This window comes from Hydra vulgaris, chromosome 05 (assembly GCF_038396675.1).
Source record: "Hydra vulgaris chromosome 05, alternate assembly HydraT2T_AEP".
In the NCBI taxonomy this organism is placed as follows: domain Eukaryota; kingdom Metazoa; phylum Cnidaria; class Hydrozoa; order Anthoathecata; family Hydridae; genus Hydra; species Hydra vulgaris.
In genome coordinates, this window is record NC_088924.1 from 19,695,001 (window position 1) to 19,722,500 (window position 27,500).

At 27.6% G+C, this 27,500-nt stretch overlaps 1 long non-coding RNA gene across 1 annotated transcript in view; it reads right to left on the minus strand.

Moving 5' to 3' along the window:
* LOC136079995 (uncharacterized) overlaps nt 1-27,500 on the minus strand; it is an 81,097-nt gene that overhangs the window by 2,789 nt on the left and 50,808 nt on the right. Inside the window, exon 3 of the long non-coding RNA XR_010638369.1 lies at nt 21,162-21,269. This is a non-coding gene — a long non-coding RNA (uncharacterized LOC136079995). The remainder of the gene's footprint in view (nt 1-21,161; nt 21,270-27,500) is intronic.

The window sequence follows — 27,500 nt, forward strand, 5'->3', positions numbered from 1 at the left end:
CAAAATTAGATCGAAGAGTTCTGCGGTGCGTTGTGTGACGAAGGAAGACAATGGGCTGTGACAATCGAATGTGGCAGCATCAAGTCTTTTGAGAGATTTCTGCCTTGGCTGTTGTTTCAGGTTGTTTGCCATGTCTCTCTTGGTGTTGTTGTCGACACGGGAATCGAAGAAAGCCAATCCTATTAGATGTTCAGAAAAATACCAGAGGTGGCGATGCAAAACTTTTGCTGCATTTTTTGCAATTGTACGATTTAGATATTCTTGAATCCGTTGAAGAAGCTTGGCATCATTGAATGGTGCTCGTTCAGCTAACGGAGCTTCATTCCAAAACTGTCCGTATACAAATGCCACAAAAAGACTTATATCTGTTATTCCTTTAATTTCCTTTGCAGTAATAACAAATTGATCCTGAAACAAATATATCTTTATACAATATATAGCTTTTGCCATCCAACGTGCATTGTGTGTTGCACCTGGAGCCCGAAACTTCACTTTGAACTCCGATGTTGTAGTTGATCCTCCAAGGAAAATAAGGCACAAATTCAAGAGTTCTAAGTAATCATCCCTGGGTTGTTGACCTTTAATTGCTTCACTATAATATACTACCATTTCTTCACGGAGTTTGAGAAAAAAATCGCAGTTGTAAAATTCTTTATTCCCTATAGTGAACACCTCCTTGTTGATTGCTGGCCATTGTTTCTGGAAACGGTTAAAAATTTCAACTTCAGGTCCTCCACTGGTTCCAAATGCAGTCGTGAAAATGGTGGAAAGCATGACTTCAAACATATGGTGCCTGCATGCTATCCATATAAGATTACGGTCAAGATTCTGCTCCATTATTGTGCAGGCACCATTGTTCAACCCAGTGTTAGATGAAGTAGTGTCAAAAACCAGTCCCCGAACAAATTCTTTCAATTTCCAGTCTTTAAGAGCCTTCATGCAAGCATCAGCCTGTTGCTCACCTGTACCTCGATCAATCTTTGGAACGCCCAGCAATTTTTCCACCCCACCACCAGTCACAAGGATGGCAATTCTATCCACTTTTTTTTGACCACTAGTGATATCAGGTAAGAGCTTTCCATCCCAATGCAGAAGAAGTGGATCATCAGGAGAAAAATCAACCTTGTCAGCTGTAGTCACCGCTTCACGAACAGATCGCCTTTTTCTGCGGATTGTGCTGTACGACAATGATAAATCTTTTACCGAGTGACCAAGAGCCTGAGACACTGTTCCAACCACGAAGAGTGCACGGCGATCAGAAATATTAACACGATCAAGAGATGATACAACATTATTTGTTAGAACTTTCATCTTCTTTTTCGTTGAACCACTTGTGCTCAGTGTGCTGGAAGCGGAAGGAGTCTGATATTCATCATCATCCGAGGAACTAGAGCTACTTTCACTCACAATGTCAACTGCTGATGAAGAAGAAATGAGTTCTGTTTTTTCCATCAGTTCCGCTTGACTTCTTTGACGCCTCAATTCCATTTTAGTTTCTCGGACTCGTTTCCGTGCCTCCCTAGCTGTTAAATTCCGATCAATTCCTGCCATACTACAACTTAATGGATCTTCTTGCTGCTGACGTAAAAATGCTTTATCTTCATCGTTTTTCATAACTTCTGATGCATTCTTGGTTGAAATATCAAAAAGTTCTTCAAGGTCAGCGTGGAAAATTCCTTCTTTCATTTGACAGCTGTCCAATTTTGATCCTCGGTGTTTTTTCAGCAGCAGATATTCGTCATAAAGTTTTTTTAACTTTCTTTCCGCATTGTCAATTCTTTGAGTTGGAATTTTTCCTCTCTCCCATATAACAAGAACTGCTTCAATTGTTGCCCGAATACTTTTTTTCACTTCTTGTTTCTCTTCTATATGATGGATGAGCAACCTCCGAAGAACATCCCCTCTTGAAGGAAGTCTGGCAGTCGACAGAGTTTGTTTAGGTTTACCAACAAGCCACACCTCAGCAGAAGATCTAGTGGTTGCCATATTATCAATTTCTAAATTATAAATAAATAAGCAATGAAAAAACAAATTTGCGAAATTTGAAAAAATCACAAAATTTTACCAATGGTTAATTCATCTTATAAAACATGGCAACCCCTAAAATTGCTTCTTTTAGTCTAATTTTTGGTACACATGATCCTAGGTGATAAAGGAACACAGGCAACCTTGAGGAGAATGTTTTTTGTGACATTTTTTTTTTCTATTACAATCTGAATCACCCTACTGAACACATTGCCGTTATTCCAAGACCATTGGTATACAAAGTTTGTGGATTATGGAAGTGTTGATAGTATAATTAATCCCGATTGGAGAGAATATAGGAATACAGCAGTTTACGCAAAAACAGGTTTGAATGACTTTGATTTGATGTTTGTTTGTTTTTTTAAATAGAATTATCATTTACGTTAAGAAATCAATTAAAATTTATAAGTTACTTGTTTCTTTATTAAAAAATATGTTGTTATTTATTATAAACCTATAATCTCTTAGATACTTTTAATGAAGCAGAAAAAATACAAGAAGATGAATCAGGAAAATCTGATTTGTCAGGAGTACCACTGAATGATATTGAAAATTATTTTATAAGACCTAAAGGTTCTTTAACTTCAACCTCTTTAACTTCAACGCCACTTACTGTTACGCCTTATAAAAAAAGGTTAAGAACGTTATCTAATTTGAATGACAGTGATGAAGAATGTGGTAAAAAAGTGATGAAATGTAGTGGTTCGAAAAAAAGAAATAGTTATTCTGCTAATAAAGATTGCAGTGAAAGTGAAGACCGTACGATTTTTCACATATTTTATTCTTCATTTTTTTGCATAGGTAATTTTGACAAAGCTAAATTTAAAATTCCTCAAGGCTAAATTTTAAAATAAAAATATCAATCTAATTCTTTTTTTCATTAATTTAATATTTTTTTAATAAAGTAGTAAGCTTTTATTTTCAACCGTAATTGTTATCCTTGTAATTTTCAAAAGTTGTTAAAACTATAAAATTGTTAAAACAAATGTTATAAACATCATAGATGGTTTTGTATTAATATCATAATTTTACATTAATTTATTCTAATAAGTGGTTTTAGACATATTTTCTGTCATTAAGTTAGTCAGCAAAAGGAATTTAATTTTTTAAAATATATATTTCTCCAGGCGGCGATTCAGATTACAGCAAGAACTCAAAGTAAATAATGTTGAAATCACTTCCTATCCTACCTAGTAAAATATATTTATTATTTATATATACATATATTTATTTATTATTATTTCTTTTGAATAATAATGTAACTATTGTTCAACAAAAAAGGTTTCCATACATATGATTAAATATATGTTATGCTTAAAAGTAATCATTAAGTACTATGTTTTGATAGAAAACTAGCATATAACAAGGACATTTAAGATGATAGAAAAAGAAACTATTTCATCTTTAAGTTCAAATAAAGTTTCAAGAGTAATCATGCAGCAAAGTTGTGATGGTAAGACTACATTTTAATCCAAGTAATCCACCGTTGTTATAATAGTCCAATTTGTCAATAAATTACCCTTCCCAACTTACATATACATTAACCGTATTATTATCCACCTAGAATGATGCATCAAGGCATCTCTACTTTTGGTCAATTGTGATGATTTTTCTCCAACCATCAATAACTCTCCGCAATTCCATACAATCTAATGTCCTTCCTGATATTAATATGAAGCAGGTTGTCCTGGATTATATGTTACCAGTAACAGAGTGACCTAACCTGACAAATTTTATTTTTAATGATAATAAAAAATTAAAAAAATTACATCAGGATTTTTACACCTTCACAATTACACCTTTTCTATCATATTATTTTATTTTCAATTGTGTAATTTATTGAAAATAAAGTTATACGTAAATATTTATTTAGCCCGAAGTTTGGAATTGACCAACTTTGAGTTGTCTGACATAGCAGACCAAGATGACCTAGATGAAAATGAGACTGAATGATTGTGATTCACTACAGACACAATTAAAGAAAATACACGGTTTGTACAATTTTATTATTGTTTTTATATTTTTCCATTTGTTTCTTTTACAGTGTTATATTATCTATTTTTAAATTGATAAATTCAGGTAAATTCAAGGGCATCTGGGTCAAAAAAGCAGATAGGCGTCCATATTCTTTTAAATATCCTTCTATATATTTTATTAACAAATTTATATATATTTGCCTTTTATAAAAACCTTTTGTATTATCATTTAGTTACTTTCTTTTTCTATGGTGCTCCTTGGACATCTGTTTCCCGGGACAAACTGTCTATAATTTTAAGTTTTTATAGAGTAATTTGACTTGAAAAAATAAATTAAAAAATGCACTACTTGAAAAAACAATTCTTTTGCTTCATTTTTCAAGCTAAATATCAAGCTCAATAAAAGGTCTTTAGCTACTTTTATTCTCAAAAAAGTTTCAATTTGTTTTTTGTTTGATATGATTTTGGTTTTTTTAAATCCTTATTACGCTTCTTTTTACACCAAGTTTGACCTATTTAGATTAAGGAATAATTCTTCTTTGTTGCTTTGTGAACAAGTTGTTCACAAAGCAACAAAGAAGATTACTCTGATCACCTATTCAACTTTCATTGTTTAAACAATTTTGCTTTTACAGCAGAAAAATATGGTTTAGGTGGTGTGACAGCCTTCCCATTTGAAAATAATATGTCAGCTATAAAAAGAAGAATACGGAGTTCTCCTCAAGTAGTAGCTCAGGTTACTCGGCGACTTATGGAAATTGTCAATAGCAAACTAATAGTCTGTGAAAAAAAGTACAATTTTAATCCAAAGAACAATGAATGCTATTGTCTAAAGAGTGGAAAATTTGGTGTTACAGACTCAATAAACAAAAATGCTAAAACTATGCTTATTCAAGTCTATGCCAGAACAGAAAACTTTTTCAGTTCTCCTTGTGAGTCGAAACTTGTGGGTATTTACCTTGTGAATAACTAGCATACAGAAATGCTAAATATATACTTTAATGAATTAATATCTAAGGTCATACCAATACCATTTTCAATTTTTGAGCCTGATAAATTCAAATTAAATGTATTCTGAATTGGATTTTACATTTCATGAAATATTTACATATAGTAAAAGTACTAAGTTTAAGTAAAAACCATAATAAGAAACTAAACCACCAAACTAAAAAAACAAAAAACACAAAAAAGAAACAAACCTAAAACAGTGCAATACTTAAACGAAAATCTTTTAGAATAATAATTAAGTAAGAAGTTTGATAATTTAGGACAAAATTCAAATTTCTTTTATACATCTATCTGGAATAAAAGACTTTTATATACCTAATTAAATGGTAGCAATAAAAGAGAAGTAGATTATAATAATATACAGTAACAACATTGTAAATAATGTAGTAATATAAGTATCGGTAATAATAATCAAAATAATAATAATACAAACGATAAAGATAATATTTCTGTTAATAATAATAATAATAATAATAATAACAATAATAATAATAACAATAATAGTAATAATAACAACAACAGCAACAATAATAATAATAACAATATTAAAAAATAGCAATATTTATAATAGTGAGAGTTGGAAATAGAATAGTGATATTAGTTTGAGAAAAAGTTAAGAAAGAGCAAGTATTAGTAGTAATAAATCAGCATTAAAATGAAGAAAATAGTAGAAAAGAATTTCAAAAAATATCAATTATTAGTAGTTATAGACCAGCATTCAAGTAAATAAGGTTAAGATGGATAGTTAGCAGTAGAGTAGCATAGAAATTAGTAAGAGTACTTGTTTAATAAAAAAGTAAATACACTGTTTTTGAATTTGGAAAATGTAGGAAGAGATTTTAACTGTGAGGGGAGACTATTCCATGTGCATAAGCTCTGATATTTATTCGATTCATGTCCGTAACAAACAGTTCTATGTTTAGGTATAGATAATTTGAAGCTTTTAGCTGATCGAAGTAGGTAACGAATATTTTTTTTATAAGTAATAAATCAGTAAATGGAGGAGGTAAGGTTTTATGTTGCTGTTTCCAAACAAATAAACATTTGTTGAATAAGGTTTTTTAACTTAAGTATCTTTGATATGTAGTAGAGGATATTTGGATCAGAGTTAAAATGCTGAAAATAGATTATTTTTAGGGCTTTATTTTGGAGGTGAGATAATCTTTTAAGTGTTAGAAATTGGGTTTGTCCCCTTATTTGACAAGCATATCTAAGATGAGACTCAAGAACCACATGATATATGTTAAGGAGCGTTTCAAGATTAAGATAATGTTGAGCTTTGGCCAACATACCGTTGGACCTGCTTAGTTTCAGTGCTATGTCTTGAAGATGGGATGCAAAACTTAAATTAGAATCAATTTTGATACCAAGATACTTGATAAAATTCACCTTTATAAGCTTACATCAGCAGTTATTGTGTTACTTGTCGATAGTTTTCATTGATTTGTTTTTTGCAAGAGTAGGTCAGCAATGTTAACAATGGTTATTTTTACAAGCTATTTTAACAACTTAGTTTATTTTGTATTCATTGTATCCTAGATGAGCTAAAGAAATCTATAAAGAATCTTTTAAAAATGCAGATTTTAATTTTTGTAAGTTATATATGGCAAAATATTATATTTTGTAATATGTAATTTATTATATAATTTAGGGTTAAGGTTAGGGATATTTCTAAATATTGTTATATTTCTATAGATTTTCGTTTTAGTAAATGAATGAATAAAAGTATGAAATATTACATATATATTATTTAAATAAAAATAACTAAAGAGCTTTTTCTACGTGTTCGTGGTAATGTTTAACTATTAATTTAATTCTTTGAGTTTAATATCAATTTACTTTATTAAGACTAATTCCAATCCCAATGCTTAGAAATTACAAGGAGAAAAATCTTATTTTTTTAGCACAAGAGGCTGCGTTTTTATCAACAATATAGTATTTTTGTGGACATTTTATTTTTTGCATTGTATTTGCATGTAATTATTTAATTGCAAAATTGTAAAGTGAATTTACTTTTAAGGTCACTGATAGTGATTCACCTAAGTGACACCATTTTGGGGAATCATAACGCATTTAAAAGGTTTTTTTAAATATTTCAAAAAATGTTAAGTTATTATTTTAATAATAATATCATGATCAGATCATGTCAAATTATTTAATAATGTGTAATTAATATTTTCTAAACTGGATGAATTAATAATAATTCATCCAGTTTAGATAACTCCTGAAAGTTATCAAGTGAGAAAAAAGCTTTGGTAGAAAAATAGTTAGTGGTTGGAAAACCAAATCCAACTTTAGAGTTAAGAAGAATCTATACTAATATTTTTTTATTACTTCATTTAAATAAAAACAAAAAAAGAAATTTACTATATATGTTCTCTCAAATCAAACGTCAAACGCAGTTCAAAATAAGTACAAAATGTAGCAACAATTCGCATAAGTTTATTTTGAAACTACTAATCCAAGTACTTCCTATATTTGTATTGACATAATTCTATATAATTTTTAAAATTTTGTTCATCTTCTCTTTTATTTTGAAGGCTAATAACTTTGTTTATTACTTTTAGCTTGCATAAATGTTTTTAGATGATATATAAATCTTAGTTTTGTTTGGAAAAGAAGTTGAATGCAGCATTTCAAAAGGAGAGTTTGAATCGAGTTTGTCTGTCGAAAACCTATTGTAAAGTTAAAGTGATGCTACAGCTGCTAAGTCTATCCCTGTCTATAACATAACATATAAATATGAATCAAAAAAATCTAAATATAACATTTTTTGGTATTTTATTTGTTATCGCTGTAATATGACTATATATTAATTTTTTCAAATTAAACTCCTAAATAATATATTGACCTTTTTTCTGTCTCTCGTCTATTATAGTCTTGATTTTTATATTTTATATATAATATAACTATCAATTTCGCATAAAATCTTTATTATTATGATATAATTTAACTTTACTAAATAAATGGACTATAACTGTCAATTTATTTAGTAAAGTTAAATTATATCACATTAATAATTTTTTTATTTTTTAGTTCTTGAAATATATATAAAATATATATAAAATTTTAATTATTTAAAATAATAATACAATATTTTTATTGTTATATAATTAAATATAGTAATTAAAAAAGAAATATAATTCAAGTAGAATAACTTTTTTACAAAAAAATCTCATTCGTATATTTTTTAGGAAGACATTCGGTGCCATCATAATATAAGTCAATAAAGAAGTCGTTCAATAAATTCAAATTTGTGCTTCTCATGTTATGATATCAGACTTTGAGTTCAGAGTAATATCAGCTTGTGATATCATTTTTATATCATATTGATATCATAAATTTCTCATATTATGATATCAGGTCTTGAGAACAGTAAGATATCAACGAGTCATTTTATTTTAAAATCATATTGGTATCAAAAATGTCTCATTTCATGATATCATATATATCATAGTTTGATATCTTTATGATATCAATATAATATCAAATTCTTGACTAGGTTAGAGACAGTCACAGAAAAAGGATGAGACTTAATTAAATGACATGTAACACTAGAATGAATTTTAGTAGATAGCTCAAAAGGTAGTTGCTCCTTAGAGCTATATATATATATATATACATATGTATATATATATATATATATATATATATATATATATATATATATATATATATATATATATATATATATATATATATATATCTATATATCTATATCTATATCTATATCTATATCTATATCTATATATATATATATATATATATAAATATATATATATATATATATATATATATATATATATATATATATATATATATATATATATATATATATATATATATATATGGCAAAACAACATAGAGTCAAAAACCAAAATTTTTAAAAATAATTAACTAAATACAAATTTTGTTTTTGTCAATTGGAAGTGATACATGTAATTTTTCAAATACTGAGAATTGGCTGAACTTTATGTTATTTTTTTGGGTTGAAATGTTTTTTTTAAATAAACTCTCGTATAATATTAGAAAAAAATACAGTTAATATTATTTTAAAGTTAAGCCTTATCTAACAATAATTATCCAACTCTAGGTTTCAGCTCTACCAGTTCAGACAGCGAGATATCTTTTTTTATTATCTTACTATGTTTCTGTGATCCTCATTGTAGGAACTGTGAACAAAGTTTTCTATCAAACTAATATTTCTTTACATGACTCAGGGATTGCAAATTTTAAAAGCTTCTCGATATTTAAAAACTTAGATTATGCTTTTAGATCAGGATCACCTTACGATAGTACAACAACCTTAGAAAACAAATACTAAGTGTGGTTTTTCATACTTTTCTGAAGTGAGTTTACAACTTCATGATCCTATTTTATTTAAATTGTTTCAGCAAATTTAAAAGCATTTAAACTATTGAAAAGAGCATATTCCATCTTGTTGATTTTAGGAAAAGCAGGCCCTTTAAAGCAATTTTAAAGTTAAAGTCTAAAACCCCTGCAATTTATTTGCAGTGGCTTTAGACTTTTTCTTTGAAATTGCTTTGAAAGTCTAAGTAATATTTATCTCTGTAATTAGGTGCCTACATAATAACTAAAGAAATATTTTGCTAAGTAACCTTGTTAGAATAGTTATTGCACTAGATTTCCATTCAGTATTAGTTACTGTGGTGTCAGAAATGAATCCTACAATATGGTTAGCAATTTCAAAATATTCTCGGAGGTTCATAATAGATATAGCTATATTGTTTCTCTGGGCAAGTATATATATATATACATATATATATATATATATATATATATATATATATATATATATATATATATATATATATATATATATACATACATATGTATATATATATATATATATATATATAAATATATATATATATATGTATATATATATGTATATATATATATATATATATATATACATATATATATATATATATATATATATATATATATATATATATATATATATATATATGTATATATATATATATATATATATAATATATATATATATATATATATATATATATATATATATATATATATATATATATATATGAATACCAGTATTTATAACTTGTTACAAATTCTGATCTTCATATATATATATAACTACTAGTCTTTCTGCAGTAGTTGTCTGTCTACTGTTCTTATCAATATGCTTTATAATTTTTCCATTAAAATGTACAACTAACTCATTAAATCAATTAAGTCATTCGAAATCTGGAACTAAATCCAAATCTGGTCTTCTTCTTCTGTGTAAAACCTGTAACGACATCTTCAGACAGGTTCTCTGCTTAACTTGCCTAACAACTGCCTAAGCTGCCTAACAACTCTTCAATAATAATTTACTTCACTAGCAATAAAAAGGGTTTGATCTTGAACGCTGAGACCGGCCTTTATACATTTGGAAGTTGTTGTTGCAATGAGACCTTCTCTGGTTATCTCATTTTCTACTTTAAAACATGCTGATCTAAAATGATGCATTCTTACTTTTTGAGATTGATTCATAAAAAGTAACATTTTTATGTAGGACGAAAGCTTCTGACTCAATAAGTAAACATGCAGCACCTAAATTAACATAAAAATATCTAGCTTAGTCACACATTTAATTCAAAAACTACATTTTTTTACCTGAAACACAAGTGTACTATTGGTAAAAAATGTTTCCATTTTTCCTTATTTTTAAATAAAAAAAAGGTACTTTTATGTGTAAAACTAATTAAAATTTGACATTATCAAACTGTGATTTAGCTCTTCATTTTTTGATGCAATAGGTTCTCCATCAAAGAAATCAGGATCTATTTCAAGATCTATCTTTAGAAATCAAAATCTATACAAGTCTATTAAGTAGAAAATCTAATAAAAATTTTTTTTGTTGTCTTTAAAGCTGAAAATTGGTGTATAACACTTTTTAATTTAATTGAGCTGCTATTTCTGCTTCATTAGCTATTATGTCTAGTGCAGACAAAACGGTTTAGACCGTTTTTGTCCTTAAATGTGTTTCACAATGCTTAAGGATGTTAACGAATAATGAATTTATGAAAGATTTTTGTAAATGGAAAAAAATATTTATAGGGGTTTAGATTGGTAAGTTAATAATCCCAACCAATGTCTAAAGTCGAAAAACCCAAGTTGTCATTATAAGTTAATTCAGGTTAGTAATGCTTTTTTAACGATGGAAATTATTTAGAAGTATGTTAATATTATTTCTTTCTTACGTGCTCTTTTTGCTTTTTATATTTCAGATTTTACGGAACGAATAAGAAGATAGCAGATATGTGGAGTAACACATGGATCTTACTTTTGCTTTGTTTATTAACTTTGGGGATAAAGTATTTGCAAACAGTGCAATTTTTAGAAATTAACAAATTAAACAACTATTCCGCAATTTTCTGCAATTATAAAATAATCCAGTTGATTGATGCAACAAAATTTAAAATTAAATCGTAATGGCTTTTGCTGCAACTAAACAACTGAGGTTCTCTTTCGGGAACCGGTTTTTAAACTAAAATTCCTCAAGTGATACTAAAGCAGCCTTTAGTATTATTACCAAATATAGCATTAGGAAACAATTTTAAAATTGAATTATTGCTGCAGGTAAATAACAAATCCAACATATAGGATGAGCAACTATAGGGTGTCTGGATTTAGGAAATGTGCTATGTTTAAATTACCGACAATGAAGTAGCCATAATATGGCTTCTTAAATAAGTTTTGAGCTAATTTGGAGGATTCAGCCATATATTATCTTAAATTAGCATCATTTGGTCTATGTATATCCTAAATAACTGTATGTTTATTGTTATTACAGAAAAATAAGTATATGTTTATTGTTATTACATATGTTTTTACAGATATCAAAACTTTTGTGGTAACTTTTAAAAAGTTTTATAGAACTAATTAACTTCATGGGAGATAAATACTTTTTTTTAAGTGATTTTTAATACAATAGCTTCACTACTGTACTTTGCTTTAAAACCTTACGACGTTATTCTTACCGCTTCACTAAATTGTATGTTTATGATTTAATACAATTTCTTTTAATTTTTTAGTCATAAATAAATAAAAAAAGCTTACTATTTTATGTAATAGCCAAGATTATTAAGAATGTTAAAAAGTAGTCTTAAGAGTTTTTAGTTCATAGCTATTTAATAATAGCTAAAATTGCTAATATTGCTATATTTATTTACATGCATATTATTTTTAAGAATGACAACTTTTTAATAAAAATTTGAAAATTTTGCCTTAAACCCCTAATAACCTATGGGCCTTCGCACAGCTGCGGGCCCTGCGGTCCCTTTACCACGCTACTGATTAGGGTACCTCAAACCCCTAGTTATAAAATCAAAATACATATGTGTGCATGAACTGTGATTACCCTTTGAGAATAATTTAAGCCCAATTTTAGCTCTGAAGTCCAATGTTTAGTACCCCTTAAAGTCCATTTTTTATTTCAGTGAACCTCAAGTCTGCGAGAAAGGGATAGCTCAGCCCCCACATGGCCTACTTAAATTAAACGGGCTGATATGTTGCATTTTATGTAAAAAATAATTAGGCCAGTTTTTTTACGGCTCAAATATAAAAACCTAATTTTTTTTTATGGTAAAGAGTCTTGTTTGCACTATAATTATTTTATTCTTATTTCTTTAAAATGTTTCAATAGCAGTTGGATTTTCTTTGAGTATTAACATTATTTTGTTCTGGATTTTTTGTTAACTGATTGCCTGCTTCAGTTTATTCCAATAACATAGAATACTGAAATTGGTTTTAAGATAGCTATATACCAACATGCTACTAAAAATACACTTAGTTGCCTAAAACTCTTTATTAAAAAAAAAATCAAAGGATTTTAATTTTGTATTTATTATAATTGAAATTAAAAGAAGAAATACCTTTTTAGTAGAAATATTTATTTGGTCTTTGTCTTTTTTGGAATTTTTTCACTTGATCTTTCCTTAATGAATATGTAATTTTTTTTGCAAATTATTATAAAAAAATATTAATAATAATACCATATTAATATTTATTTCCCCACATTTGGTGTTTTTCATTAGTAAAATTGACACTGCTATAACAAATCTCCAAACTTTGTTCTGCAAATTTTGAAAAAGAATGACTGCAATGTTTTATTAGAATAAGAGAAACAACATATAAAATACTAAAAAGATGACAAATAAATCAGAGGTTGAATTGGATATACAGGTTCTCCTCTGTATAAAATAACGTTTATTGATCATAAGTTTGACATCAAAATCTTTTTGTTAACTTTCACCAATATTACTTGCTTTAGTATGTATATCTGTGCTATCTTCAGAAAGCTGACGCTAGTATTTATGCAGACAACTTAGCGATATCTTGCATAATATTTTTTAGGGATTAGCAAAATTCTGATAAATACTTTCTGGGAAAATCTGTCAAAATCTTTTTACTAATGCATATTTTTAAAAGACTCACAAAAAATCTACCACTTGTCATTTAACTATACTTACTAAAACCTAGCTCCAAAGGATCGCTTTTTAAATTGGAACTAAGAACAAATGTATAGCCTTTTTCAAGCAAATCATTCATAAGAGATACAATGGCTTGTAGTGTTGTAATTAGAGCACGAGAAGTTTGTTTGGTTAATGTAAAGTATTTATCAAATTTTATTTTGATCAAATTTAAGTACAATTTGCAATTTCTCTATAAAGTGTGGGTTAGTTATCACCTTTTAAAGCAGCATTGCTGACTTAGATTGGATGAATTAAGTTTCTGCTTTGAATTAAGCATAATAAATAACTTATAAAACGATGACAAAAATTGTGCTGGATTCTTTTTTTCAGGAAATTAACTCTATATTACAGCTGCAGTTGTTTCGTAAAGTATTGTCAATGTTGACAACTTGTTTGTTGTTTCCAAGATATGTTACTTGATAATTTTTCTTGCGTTTTCTTGCCTGTTTATTAATTGTTCTTTTAATAAACTTTAAGAAATATGTTCCCTGCGATGTAAGCAGCAGTAACTTCAACATAGTCTCTTAAAAATAAATAAAAAAGAAGAAAAAAATGTGTTTTTTCGTTTAACAAGTTGTTTCTTACTTTTTTCATAAAACGGAGTAAATTAAATAGTATGTTTTAAACACTCCTTTTCTAAACTGGATGCTAAATTAATAACTTTCTATCTCCAGTATATGCTTTATGAAACTATAAAAATGCTTTAACTTTGGTTGAATGGTTATTGGTAACAACAGCTCTTATCTTAAATTCAGATCGGTGCATTGAGGTAATACACTCATCAATTTCTTTTTTCGAACATAATATTGTTATCTAAACTTTAGGTGAGGATTTCAAAACATAAGAATAAAATTTTTGAAGCCCTACAATCATAAAAACAAAACCAACTTCTTTATAAAGATTATTTTCTAAATCTTCACCAAATTGTTTACCACTTTGATATTAGGCTGCTTTTTTCAAATGGATCTTACCTACAAAAAGCAGATAAGCACTTAATACCAAAGTTTTGTTAATGATTTTTCTGATTTATTATAGTTTTTTAATTTGCAATTTTCACTACTGTGAAACCATTTCGGTAAAGAAATATTGTAGCATTTATTAGGTAATGAAAAATTGGGCTGTCTATAAATTACATCAACAAAATAAGGGGGAGGGGGGCTGAATTTTCTTGACATTTGTTGACAAGGGGAAGGTAAAAACAAGTAAACCTCAACAATGTTACTTTTTTTAATAAACTTAGTTACTTAAAAAAAGAAATATTAGGCAGCGTTTGCAGTCCTGAGTTACATGCTCGCAAAACCTATAATGCTTTATAAAGCTATTTATATTCCTACTTTTTAAAAACTGCGTTGTGTTTTAAAAAGACTCGACACGTACAGAACTAAATAAGCACAATGGGATAGTTGTTGTTGATTAGTCGGCTATGCAAAAAAAAAGCCAAAAGTTGCAATTTACAAAGTTTTAGTCTGATGTGAAAACAAAAAAGATTTTTGCAAGTACTTGGTCTTCACTATATTACAAACATTCTCACTTCCTATGATTCTCTTCATGCAACAATATCTTTGAAGAACATACTAGGACAATAAAGTAAGCAGCGAATCAATTAAACATCAGTGCACCAATGCTTGGTACAATCGTTCTCATTCTTTCAAAACTGAAAACTTAATTTCTCGATAATTCAATTATAATAAATACAAATAAAAAAAAACACTATTTGAATAGCTACTAGAATAACAGCATCAATAAAAACAATATATCACTATTATTAGTCTTATTAAAAATATTCTCTCTTGTTTATTTTATTTATTTATTTCGTTTTTTTTTTTTTTTAAGAATCTTTACATTTATGTACAGCTTTTTTGTCGTCTTTGTACAATGATTGAATGAGTATGTGCGTACAAATGTGTGGGTATATGTATGCGTGTATGTATAAATATGTGTATATGTGTATGTATGAGTGTTGTGTGTTAGCATGTGTGTATGTGTATTTATATGTTTGTATGTGCGTATTTATACGTGTATATGCATATGTGTGTGTATATATATATATATATATATATATATATATATATATATATATATATATATATATATATATATATATATATATATATATATATTTATATGTGTGCATGTGAATGGATGTATGTGTGTTTATGTGTATATGTATACGCGTATGTGTGACATATATGTATGTATGCATGTATGTATGTATGTATGAATGTATGTATGTATGTATGTATGTATGTATGTATGTATGTATGTATGTATGTATGTATGTATGTATGTATGTATGTATGTATGTATGTATGTATGTATATATGTATGTAAGTATGTAAGTATGTAAGTATGTATGTATGTATTTATGTATTATGATTTTTAGAGTTGATCTATATATATTTTATTTATTTATTATTACTTTATATATTAATTATTATTATTTATTATTTATTATATTTAAGTTTATCTATATATTTTATCCTTATGTTATTATTCATTATTATTAGGTGTTTACGCATCATTAGTAATTATTTTATTTGTAAACATCCTTAAATTGCAAAATCATATAATTCAGAATGTATTGATTGATTGATAACGAAAAGCTATATTCCCAAATTGCTGACTTTTAATAATTGTGCAGGTCCTATTTTGCCAAATGAACCTATTTAAAAAAAAGTCCTAATTTACTAACTGTTTCATTAAATGGGGATATGTCACCGTCCTACACTCATCCAAAACATACTCGTTGCACCGGCCTTGACTACATCAAGCCATCAATATTTATTCTAAAGAGCGTATTTAAAAGGAGTACGAGATTTTGAGAATGGTTTTGTCCTACTTTTAGGAGTTTTAATTTTTTGTCTTTATAATTATTCATTTAGATTCAGTTTTTGGAATTACTGCAATACAAATAATATTTTGAAGTGATTCTAAGAATTTTTAAAGTAAAAATTGTTTCAATACGGTTTTTATGATTTCGGAAATATAAAAATATTTCTATTCAAATTATAGAGATTCTAAACTAAATCGTTGCTTCGATGCCATTTTTAAAGTTTTGATCGTATAAAAATATTTCGAAACAAATTATAGAGATCCAAAAGTGATAAAATGTTTCGGTGCCATTTTTAGAATATTGTTAATTATCTAGCTTTCGATAAATAAATAGTTTTTAAACTATTTCATGTTTTCGAAATACTGAATATTGTACCGAAATATGTTTACATTATAGAAAACTTACCGAAACAATTTTTCACTTTCCAATCTCTATTATTTGTATCGAAATATTTTTTTATTATAATCGGAATATTTTTATATTATAATATAAATATTGAAATATTTTTATATTATAATATAAAAATACTTCGATACAAATTACAGAGATAAAAAGTGATAAACTGTTTCGGTAAGTTTTCGGTAGTGTAAACACGTTTCAATACAATATTTAGAATTTCGAAAGCGAAAAATAGTTTCGAAGCTATTTTAAGGATTTTGACATTTAAAAAACGTAGCAATAGAATATCCTGAATTTTGAAAAGTGAAATTCATTTCCGTTCAAAATAAATTATTTAGAAATCGTTTCAAACTTACGGAAACAAAAATAGAATTTCGAAAAGTTTTTTTTTTAATTGAAAATTCAATTTTTGCAAAAGTAAACAACCCTACTATATATAGTATACTTTAGTAGTTATGTTAATGTTATTATTAATTTGTTTTTAGTTAGTTAATAGGTGTCAAATAGTTTTATGTTTAAATGATTGTTAAGTATTCGTTTATGTGATAACGTGCATTATTTATATATTAAAAAATATAAAATCAAAAATTGATATAATAAAATAAATAACTTTATGAAATAAATTACAGTTTCTTAGTATGCGAGTAATTAATTAGTTGGTCTAGAGATATATGCGTAATAAAGTTAATGTTAGTTGTAAGTTAGGCCTGCGGCTAGGTTTTTAATTTTTAATAAGAATTTATTTTCGTAGCGACACTTTGATATAATTTCGGTTCTTTTATTTAGCAGTTCCTAAGGTTTTGGATACAATATAATAGCAAATTTCTCATATAGAAATAGTGGGCACCGCTTGGAAATATTTGAAGAGGTACAGATTTCAGAATAGACAATGTCAATGTACGGATTTTGTTTAGTTAATTTTCAAGTCCGAAACGTTGTTGACAGGATGGTGAACTTTTTGTATTTAACATTACTGAATGATGATTTGTAATTTTTTATGTCTGGTATTTTTTTAATCTTCCGTTAACCTTTCAATAAATACGTCTTTGTATAAACTTTTTTTAAATATATATATATTTTAAAAATATATAATTATTTCGATACTTCGCTGATCTATCGTGATCAGCGTCATCAGGTACAATAAATAAAATAGTTACAAAGAAATCGTTATTGTAAAAACAAACCGTTAAAAAAATAACACTAAAAAGCCAAAATATAATACAAAAAGTTTTCTCAAGTAAGTGACGCAGCAGATTTTATTAAAAAATGGCCCCCAAGTTTTAGTTGTCACTTTATCACCGTCATCCCAATTGAGAACCACATCACCATTTCTCAACTCTTCGGGAACCCTAGCTTTGCTTATTTCGATTGACTTTCTGATTTTCCGAGTTCGATATTCTGGGGCTACAGATAATGTTTTGGGGTGCAACCAATTAAAATTACCATGGTATGTTTTGGAATGTGCAGTTGCACCCGAACTGGACCATTTTTCTTTTGAACTGTTTTTCTGGTGTTCAATACATCTCGATATCATCTTCTTTTTAGTTTCACCAATAGATATCGAACCGCATAAACATTTTAGCCGGTGTACCCCAGGTTTTGTGTTTAGTGGTAGTTTAGTTTTAATGTTGCAAAAAATATTTTTTAAATTGGGAGTTAATGTTAAAATAACCTTTATGTTTTGTTTTGGATTATTTTTACGAAGTTTTGGACCAAAAATTGGTATCCAAGGTAGTTTTATAAAGGGTTGGGTATTTAATGGTTAACATGTGGTGTTTTTTGAACTGTTTTTTAAATAGTCTATAGTAATATTACTTGGAATGTTCTTGTCGTAGCCGTTTTCAACAAGTATTTCTATTAGAAAATCAAATTCTTTTTGCGCGACATAAAAATCCTTTGAAAACGCCGATAATAACGGGTGATGCGGAAGTTATCGGACAAAATAAAAACGTCAATAACTTATTTATAAATAATAAAACAAACTACTATTATATATTTTTTTAAATAAAGCATTTATCTTTTAATAAAAATATATTATTTTTTATATGAAAAAACACCACCATCTGCAATTGATCTCAATTTTGCTCTGACGCCTTTCATATGCGACTTTAAAAAGTTTAAATCAATTTCTTGTAGTTTTAGTTTAATGCGATCAATCAAAACTTGCTCTGTTGAAGCTTGCCAATTTCCTTCGAAAACCTTCTGTGCCAAATGTCCCCAAAAATGTTCAATTGGTTGTGCTTGAGGCACATTTAGGGGAATGGATTCTTTATCAACGTAATATACATATTGGTTCATCCAATTTAAAGAATCTTTAGAATAACGAGAACTTGCTAAATCTGGCCAAAATAAATAATTTAAGTCTCCACAATACTTGTAAATAAATGGAAGAAGTCGTTTTTCTAAACATTCATTAATATAGATTGATGAATTGATCGCTACAGCCTTGGAAGTGCGAAACAATGGCTCGGATATACCACAGTCAGATATGGCTATACACATTAATAATTGTTTTGGAAATTTCTCTTCTACTATAAAACGAACACTTTCTTGGCATGTCTTTTTGTTGTTTGTGTAGTATCCATATTGTGTAGAATTATCAGGCATATTGTCCTCTGCAAAACAAAAGAATTTTTTGTCATCGATGACTAGAAGCGATTTTGTGTTATAGAGTTGATTAACTAGTTTCCTGCTTCTTTTCTTTGCCTTTATTTGTTGTTCTATAGTGTATTTTGGAGTCTTTTAACGTTTTCTATATTAAATATTCATTTTTTTTAACTGACGACCAATTGTCGATTGATTTACACCGATCTTAATACATATTTTTCTCTGACTGACCCCTTTTCGATTGTTGACAAGCCTTGATGATTCGGCTTTCTTTTCTCTAGTCCAGGATGTCGGACGACCACGGTGCTTTCTATCAGAAAACGATTGAACAGTTTCAAGTCTTTTTAGGTTATCATTTATTGTACTTTAAGCAAATCCTTCTTTTTCAAAATAATTTACGATTTTTTTTTTTTTTATACTAGGTTTATTTACAAAAAACATTTTTAGTCGCTTTGGAAAAGATTCTCGTTCAGCTGCTTTTAACCTCATTTTACCACAAAAGCTGATTATTATGCTCAAATAATAATCAGTTTTTGTAATAAAATCAAAGATAAACCACAAAAACTAAATATTATGCTCAAATAATGAAATTAGGATTTGTCCGATAACTTCCACATCACCCGTTAATGTTAGGATTAATGTTCGAGTTAGGTTCAAGTTGAACATTTGTAATAGCTTCTTATCGATGTATTTGAAATTCATAAGCTCCAGAGCCTGTGTTTCTAAACAAAAATGAAAAACAGCTTAAAAGAAAAATGGTCCAGTTCGGGTGTAACTGAACATTCCAAAACATGCCATAATAAGTTTGATTGGATGCACCCCAAAACTTTATCTGTAGCCCCAGAATATCGAACTTGGAAAATCAGAGAGTCACTTAAAATAAGCAAAGTTAGAGTTCGACAGGAGTTGAGAAATGGTGATGTGGTTCTCAATCGGGATGACGGTGATAACGTGACAACTAAAACCTGGGGGTCATTTTTTAATAAAATCTGCTGACGTCAGTTATTTGAGAAAATTTTTTGTATTATATTTTAGCTTTTTAGTGTTATCTTTTTAACGGTTTGTTTTTACTATAACGACTTCTTTGTAACTATTTTATTTATTATACCTGATGACGCTGATCACGATAGATCAGCGAAATATCAAAGTAATTATATATTATCAAAAACTATATATATTTTAAAAAAAGTTTATACGCAGCCGTATTCATTGAATTCTACCCATATTTATATATGTATATATATATATATATATATATATATATATATATATATATATATATATATATATATATATATATATATATATATATATATATATATTTATATATATATATATATATATTTATATATATATATATATATATTATATATATTATTTTAATGATAATACCTCCTATTAATAAAAGTTAAAGAACTTTTTGTTAAAATTCTCCAATAAATCCAAATGTGCATATACACATTGCTTTTTAATCATTAACATAACAGGTTCCATTATTTTTACAAGGACTTAAGCTGCATGGGTTTTCTTTAAAACGTAATACATATAAATATATCTTAATGAGGTACTTTTAATGTATTTGGAGCCCGTGTACTCAAAATAGAGGTGTTAATTGCACAGACTACTAAAAAATATTCTTGAATATAATCTTAAAACAACAAAAAGAAAACTCAGTAATTAATGTTTTTTTGTAAATCGAGTATAAATTAATAATATTTATAAACCAATTTTAGAAACTTAAATCTAATGAAATACCTTCAAATAAAGAAATTTAACAACTACTTCATTATAATAACTAACCTTCACATTTTCCCCCAATAAATCCAAATAGGCATATACATTTAGCTTTGTCATCATTAACGTAACAGACTTCATTACGTTTACAAGGATTTGGTTTGCATGGATTTTCTATAAGACAAAATTTATAACAATACAAGTATATATATATATATATATATATATATATATATATATATATATATATATATATAACTTTATAAAATAAATTATAACAGCTTAGTATGCGAGTAATTTATTAGTTGGTCTAGAGATATATGCGTAATAAAGTTAATGTTAGTTGTAAATTAGGCCTGTGGCGAGGTTTTTATTTTTTAATAAGAATTTATTTTCGTAGCGACACTTTGATATAATTTCGGTTCTATTTTTTAGCAGTTCCTCAGGTTTTGGATACAATATAATAGCAAATTTCTCATATAGAAATAGTGGGCACCGCTTGGAAATATTTGAAGAGATACAGATTTCAGAATAGACAATGTATATTGTCTATTCTGAAATCTATGACAAATCATCTATTATTATATATATATATATATATATATATATATATATATATATATATATATGTATATATATATAAATATATATATATATATATATATATATATATATATGTATACATATATATATATATATATATATATATATATATATATATATATATATATATATATGTATGTATGTATGTATGTATATATATATATATATATATATATATATATATATATATATATATATATATATATATATATATATATATAATTTAATAAAGATTTGTCTATATCAATGAAATTTAAATTATGATGTATTAAATACATCTAGTAATTATGTTTGTCATAAAGTTTCAACATGGTTGTTATTTTTTTGTTCAAAAATGTTTTATTTTTTTTTAATTTTTCAAACATTTTAGCAATTGCAAGCATTTAAACAATCTTTTGTTATTATGAATTTCTTTATTCGCTTAGTTATTATCAGTTTTATTTGTAATTTTTGTCTTTATATATATTTGTATGTTACGGTTATGGAAATTTTTTTTTGTATGGGACATTGCGATAAGGCAAAATGTGCCTTTTTCTTGCTCTCGGCATTTATTTTGATATAGAGTAAACTGGGGTTGGAGTAAACGGTTTAGCTTTAAACTCAAATATTTTTTTAAAGAAAAAATATTGTATGTTTATTTTTTTTTGTTTTAAAGTGAGTTTTTTTCATTATAAAAATATATAAAATCTAAAAAAAAATATTTTGAAAATCTACAAAAAAATAAATTTTAATAAAAAAAAAAAAAACGTTTATTTTTCCCCTTATGATTAGGGAAAAGTAAACTTAAAAGTTAATTTTTAATAACAATTTATTCAGATATTAGGAAAATCAAAACTAAATAAGGATAATCAACCAAAATTAATTAAAAAATTAAGAAAATTAACCAAAATTAATTAAAATTAAAATGAAAACTAATCTTATTTTAAGTTAAGTTTACAAAAAACTATTCTAATCAAATATACAAAAAATACTATTTATTAACTAAAAAAAAAATTGTTTCAACGGCAAAAGCAGGTTTGCGGCATTTTTTTATGCAAAAAAACTCTTCACCAATTTTGTATATTTTGGGTAAACACAATCGACAAACCCAAGAATTGCGACTAAAAGCTTCACATTGGTACCACATTGTGTTTTGAGTTGGCAATGCTTTTTCCCAAACTCTGCCACACTTTTTGCACATCTTAATGTCTTTATATTTTTTCGGTTTTTTTGAACGCTGTACTTGCTGAGTTTCATCTGATGCTTTACTGAACTGAAACTTTCGTTTCTTTAATTGCTTTGACTTTTTGGCCTCATCGTCTTGCTTTAGTTTCTCGAGCACCTCAGGTGTACTTAGACACTGGCCTTTAACTCTCAGAACTCTATGACGTGTCCGTGCAAGACTAAAATGTGAATACCTGTAATTTAAAATTATTTTATTAAATGATAAATTGATTAGACTACGCAATTTAAATAGACGAAACTAGTTACCTGGAATTAATTGTCGGTATGAATACTTTAGTGAGTCATTGAATAAACTGTTTCTCTTCCATCCAACCCAACTTAGATGTTGTAAATATGGTGTTTGGTGATTCTCCTACACACCAGTATTTTCACAGACGTGATATTGATTTGTAAACTACAAATGGTGGCAAAATGGTACCGTAACATTGAAACAAATACCGACTGTGCAATTACATTTTTTGTTGTTATCAACCTCCTAAAGAGCGTTTAGCACCGAGCCTGCAAATTATATGCTGTTTACTTTGATTGTCTGAAAATCCAATTTCGTTAAAATTCCACAAATTGCAGTGTTTTTATTGATATTTGATTCAAGAAATTGTTTTTGAAGTGTATTGAAATAACTTATTATTTTGTCTTCGGTACAAGAGGAAGCTCTGAGAGACAAAATATTGCCTGCTACTCTGACACTTAATTTATGACTCCATCGTTTTGTGAAACCTTAATACCATTCACGTCCTGGTATACCATTTGGAGGAAACAGGTGTTTTTGATTTGTAGATACTAAATATCCTCAACTATTGCGATGACATCTGCAAAGGAAATGCCAAAACTACAATCGGCTAAAACTGATAAGTACTGAAACAAGAACAAATTTAAATGCTGTACTTAACACTTAGTTGTACCTCTACCATCTGATTGCACTTTTTTGACCACACGCTTATAAAGAGGTATATTGCCTTTGGTATATTGTAAAGGATTGCGGTAGTGAGAAAAGTCGGTATTATATTCTGGTCAGTATTAATAACAAGTTATGATATTGGAAATGTAAGTAAGTTTTTTAAATATCAAAACTTTCAAAAGTTTGGTATTGAACGGTATCTTTTGAATGTATTTGATAGTGTAAACTTAAACTATCGCGACTTTCAAAAGAACCAAAAACCTCTTTTGGTTTGCCCGCCTACAAGACAAAATATGCTATCTTAAATGATTGTTCATATTTTTTACAACATTCCACCCTTTTGAAATTTTTCAAAAAAAGATTAACATTTTTAAATTGGTTTTTATTTCCCCAGACACAAAATATGTATCAAGGCTTGATTAAAATTACATTGCTTTTTTTATTTTAATATTTTATTATTAAAAATAAATATAGTTCAAACTCAAATCTCCAACACTTATAAAATATAAACAATGAATTTTAAAAAATTCATACAATATTATAAAAACCCGTTTGACTATTTTTTTATAAAGAATTATAATCAATGCTTAAAACAAAAAATTAAAAGAACTTGCTATTTACAGATTTAAACCTATTAACATTACATATGCTCCACTTATTTGGAAAATTATCAGTGTCATACAATTTTGATGAGACGAAAAAAATGATTTATTGAGCCCCAATTTATTAAAAAATCAAAAAAAATTTTAAATGGTGTTTTTATTTAAACCAGAAACTTTTAATGAAAGTACAATTCAAAGTCTTCATCAATGTTCTGCTCGTCTTCTTCATTTGACCACTTCTTATTAACAGCATTTGAAATTTTTTCTATAATATAAACCAGTTTTTCAATTGTGTCTGATTTTAACAATATTCTTTTGTACGTAACAATGTTTCCTGCTTGTGAAAACACTCTCGTAGATGACGTTGATGATGCTGGAATACACAAAACTTTTCTTGCTACTCATGCCAAAAGAGGTAGTTGTGGAGCGGGAATCTTCCACGAATTTAAAACGTCAAACTTTTTTGGTGGAAAGCCTAATCGCTTTTATTCTTCCATTTCAGTTTCAAACGGTAATGTTTTAGACGTGCAAAAGTGAGGCAATTCCTGGCTGTTGTGGCTCATCATCTCTTGAAGGAGTGCCTCAGCTAGGGAAAAGTCTTGTTGCTTTTGAGGTGTGCTTGCTGCTGGCAAAAATTGCATCTTATGGGTTTGCTTATTTCCTAAAGCACATCCTTTCAACTGTGAAATAGTAAGGCTCTCTTTTACAAATCTTGGTAGTAAGTGACCTTAACACCAAGACTACTGAAAATCTTTTTAAAAAATTTCCCAATAAGGACTTGCTCTTGGCATTATCAAATCCCTAGTATATTGTATGCCTCTGAAGCTTTACTGAGTGATATTTCGTCTTTTTTGATTTGCTCTACTCGAAGTTGCAATTGCTCTTCATTGTAAATTGTTTGCGCTATACGAATATAAGAACGAGTCATTTTGTTTTAAATTATTTTTAGATAAATAACAAAGGCTGCCATATTTATTTACGTTTTAAATAATTAATCTCTATATATTATTGCCGAACTTAATAGTTTTAATAGTGGTAGAAGAAGTGTCTCTTCGAGCGTATTTGACACAAAACCCTTGGCAGCCATTGCAATCGAGGTATTTGCGAGAATGAGTCTTAGCTTTGCTTTATAAGAAAACGCGAGCGAACGTGTAACATATATTGTACGTACGTAAACTTCATATTATGTAATGTTAAAACATACTTAAACATATATTAAGTTTTACAGTTTGTGTTTTACTTAAAAATTGCATTGCGTCAACCTCTCCTTAAATTTTGATCTACAGCATATGCTCCCGTTATAAACAGTTTTTATATAGCTTTAAAATTTACATGGTCAACGTGTCTGCATGGCCGAGTGGTTAGCGCGCTGAATTTCTGATCAAAAAAGCCGTGATTCGAATCCAACAACTTGCAACTTTTTTTTAAATAAATTTAGATTTTTAAAATACAAAATACTTGTGAAGTTTTATAAAGTTTTAGAAATAAAGTATACAAACATATCTAACAATATTATGCACTTTAACAAACAAAAAGATTTTTAAAAAAGGTAAAAATTCTTAAAACAATAAAATTCTGGGGGATATTTGTTACGTAAGTGTCATGATTGAGATACTTATCAGGCCCGTAGGAACAAAAATAATAATAGGGAGGCAGTGCTGGAGACCTTTTTTTTTTTGAATCATTTTTACTTCAAAAAAAATTGCCCAAGGCCCCGAATAGCCATTGTGGGGGGGGGGGGATACTACTGGGTAGGTCAAATAGTAGTAGGTCACAAATTTTTGTCAAAGGAACTTACGCCAAAAATATGGATAACAAATTAGGTCTTTTCTATCTTTTTTTTTGGTTTATATCTTATTATGTAATCGTTTACTTTTTTTAAAAACTAACTTCTAAATTTTTTATCTTAAAAATTATTGGGGAGGGGGAAAATGTTGAGAATGTGCAGGAAAAATGAGTATACAACATGTTTATATATAGAATATAAAACTTATAGAACTGTAAAGTTTTTTTGTTTTGCATTTTAAACAACAAAAATTAAAAACCAAGAATTTCAAATTTAAACAAACATATCGTAGCCATATGATTAGTATGAACATTTACGTAATAAAAGTAAATAATACAAACAAACTTCCATTAAAGAAAACTGTATAGTTATGAAAACAAATTGCAAAAAAAAAGTTTGTTTATAAATATTTTAAATGTCATTTCTCAGTAGCATACCAGTTTTAAGAGTTAGACAGGTACACTGTCTCCCCTTCTAACGGCACCAGATTTTATTTTACGATTTACTATGACACTTCATTTATTATGAAAATTATAAAGACAATTTTTGGCGTTGCTTAAACACAGAGATAAGTTGCATTTTTTGCAGTAAACTCTTTCTGTGCCACCTTTATATAAACAACATTTTCTTTTTTCTTCGAAATTCTGGCCATTGACTAGTGCTATCAAACCGAGCATAGTCGACTGGTAAATGCATTGGGCGTTTTCTTTACTTAATTGGCAATTTAATATTAGATTTACTTTTAGAAGGACAATCAACAGATTTTTGTATGATGTTTGTTTTAACAAGGGCTATATTTGGTTTTTATGGAATAATTTGTTCGCCAATTGAGTGTTCAGTTTTGGGTTCAACTGAAATACAGTTTCTTTGAACATGATTTTATACAAGGTAAATTTTAAAAAGCTAATTTCCTTTACTTTCTGGTTTATCTTGTTGAAAGTTGTCACTAAGGTGCAAAATTTTTCGCAGTAACTTGTAGCGGTTGATAGACAAAACATCAGCTATTGGTGCATATCAAGTATCATTGGCCCAATACATATATGCAGGGAGATTCACAATTGACATTAACACTTGTAAACCAGTTAGTTGCTGGATCTCTTGAGAGTTAGTGTTTATGGATTTTGATGTTTTAAAAACACATTATAGGTTTGTTTGCTCCGAAATTAATATATTTAGCTTATCTTTTCAAAACGTTTTAAAGTAAGTATATGGGGTCCAAGTATCAAAAATTTCAGGAGGAAAACTGAATTCTTGTTCTAAAAGGTCTGCATTGATAACAGGAGTTTTATATT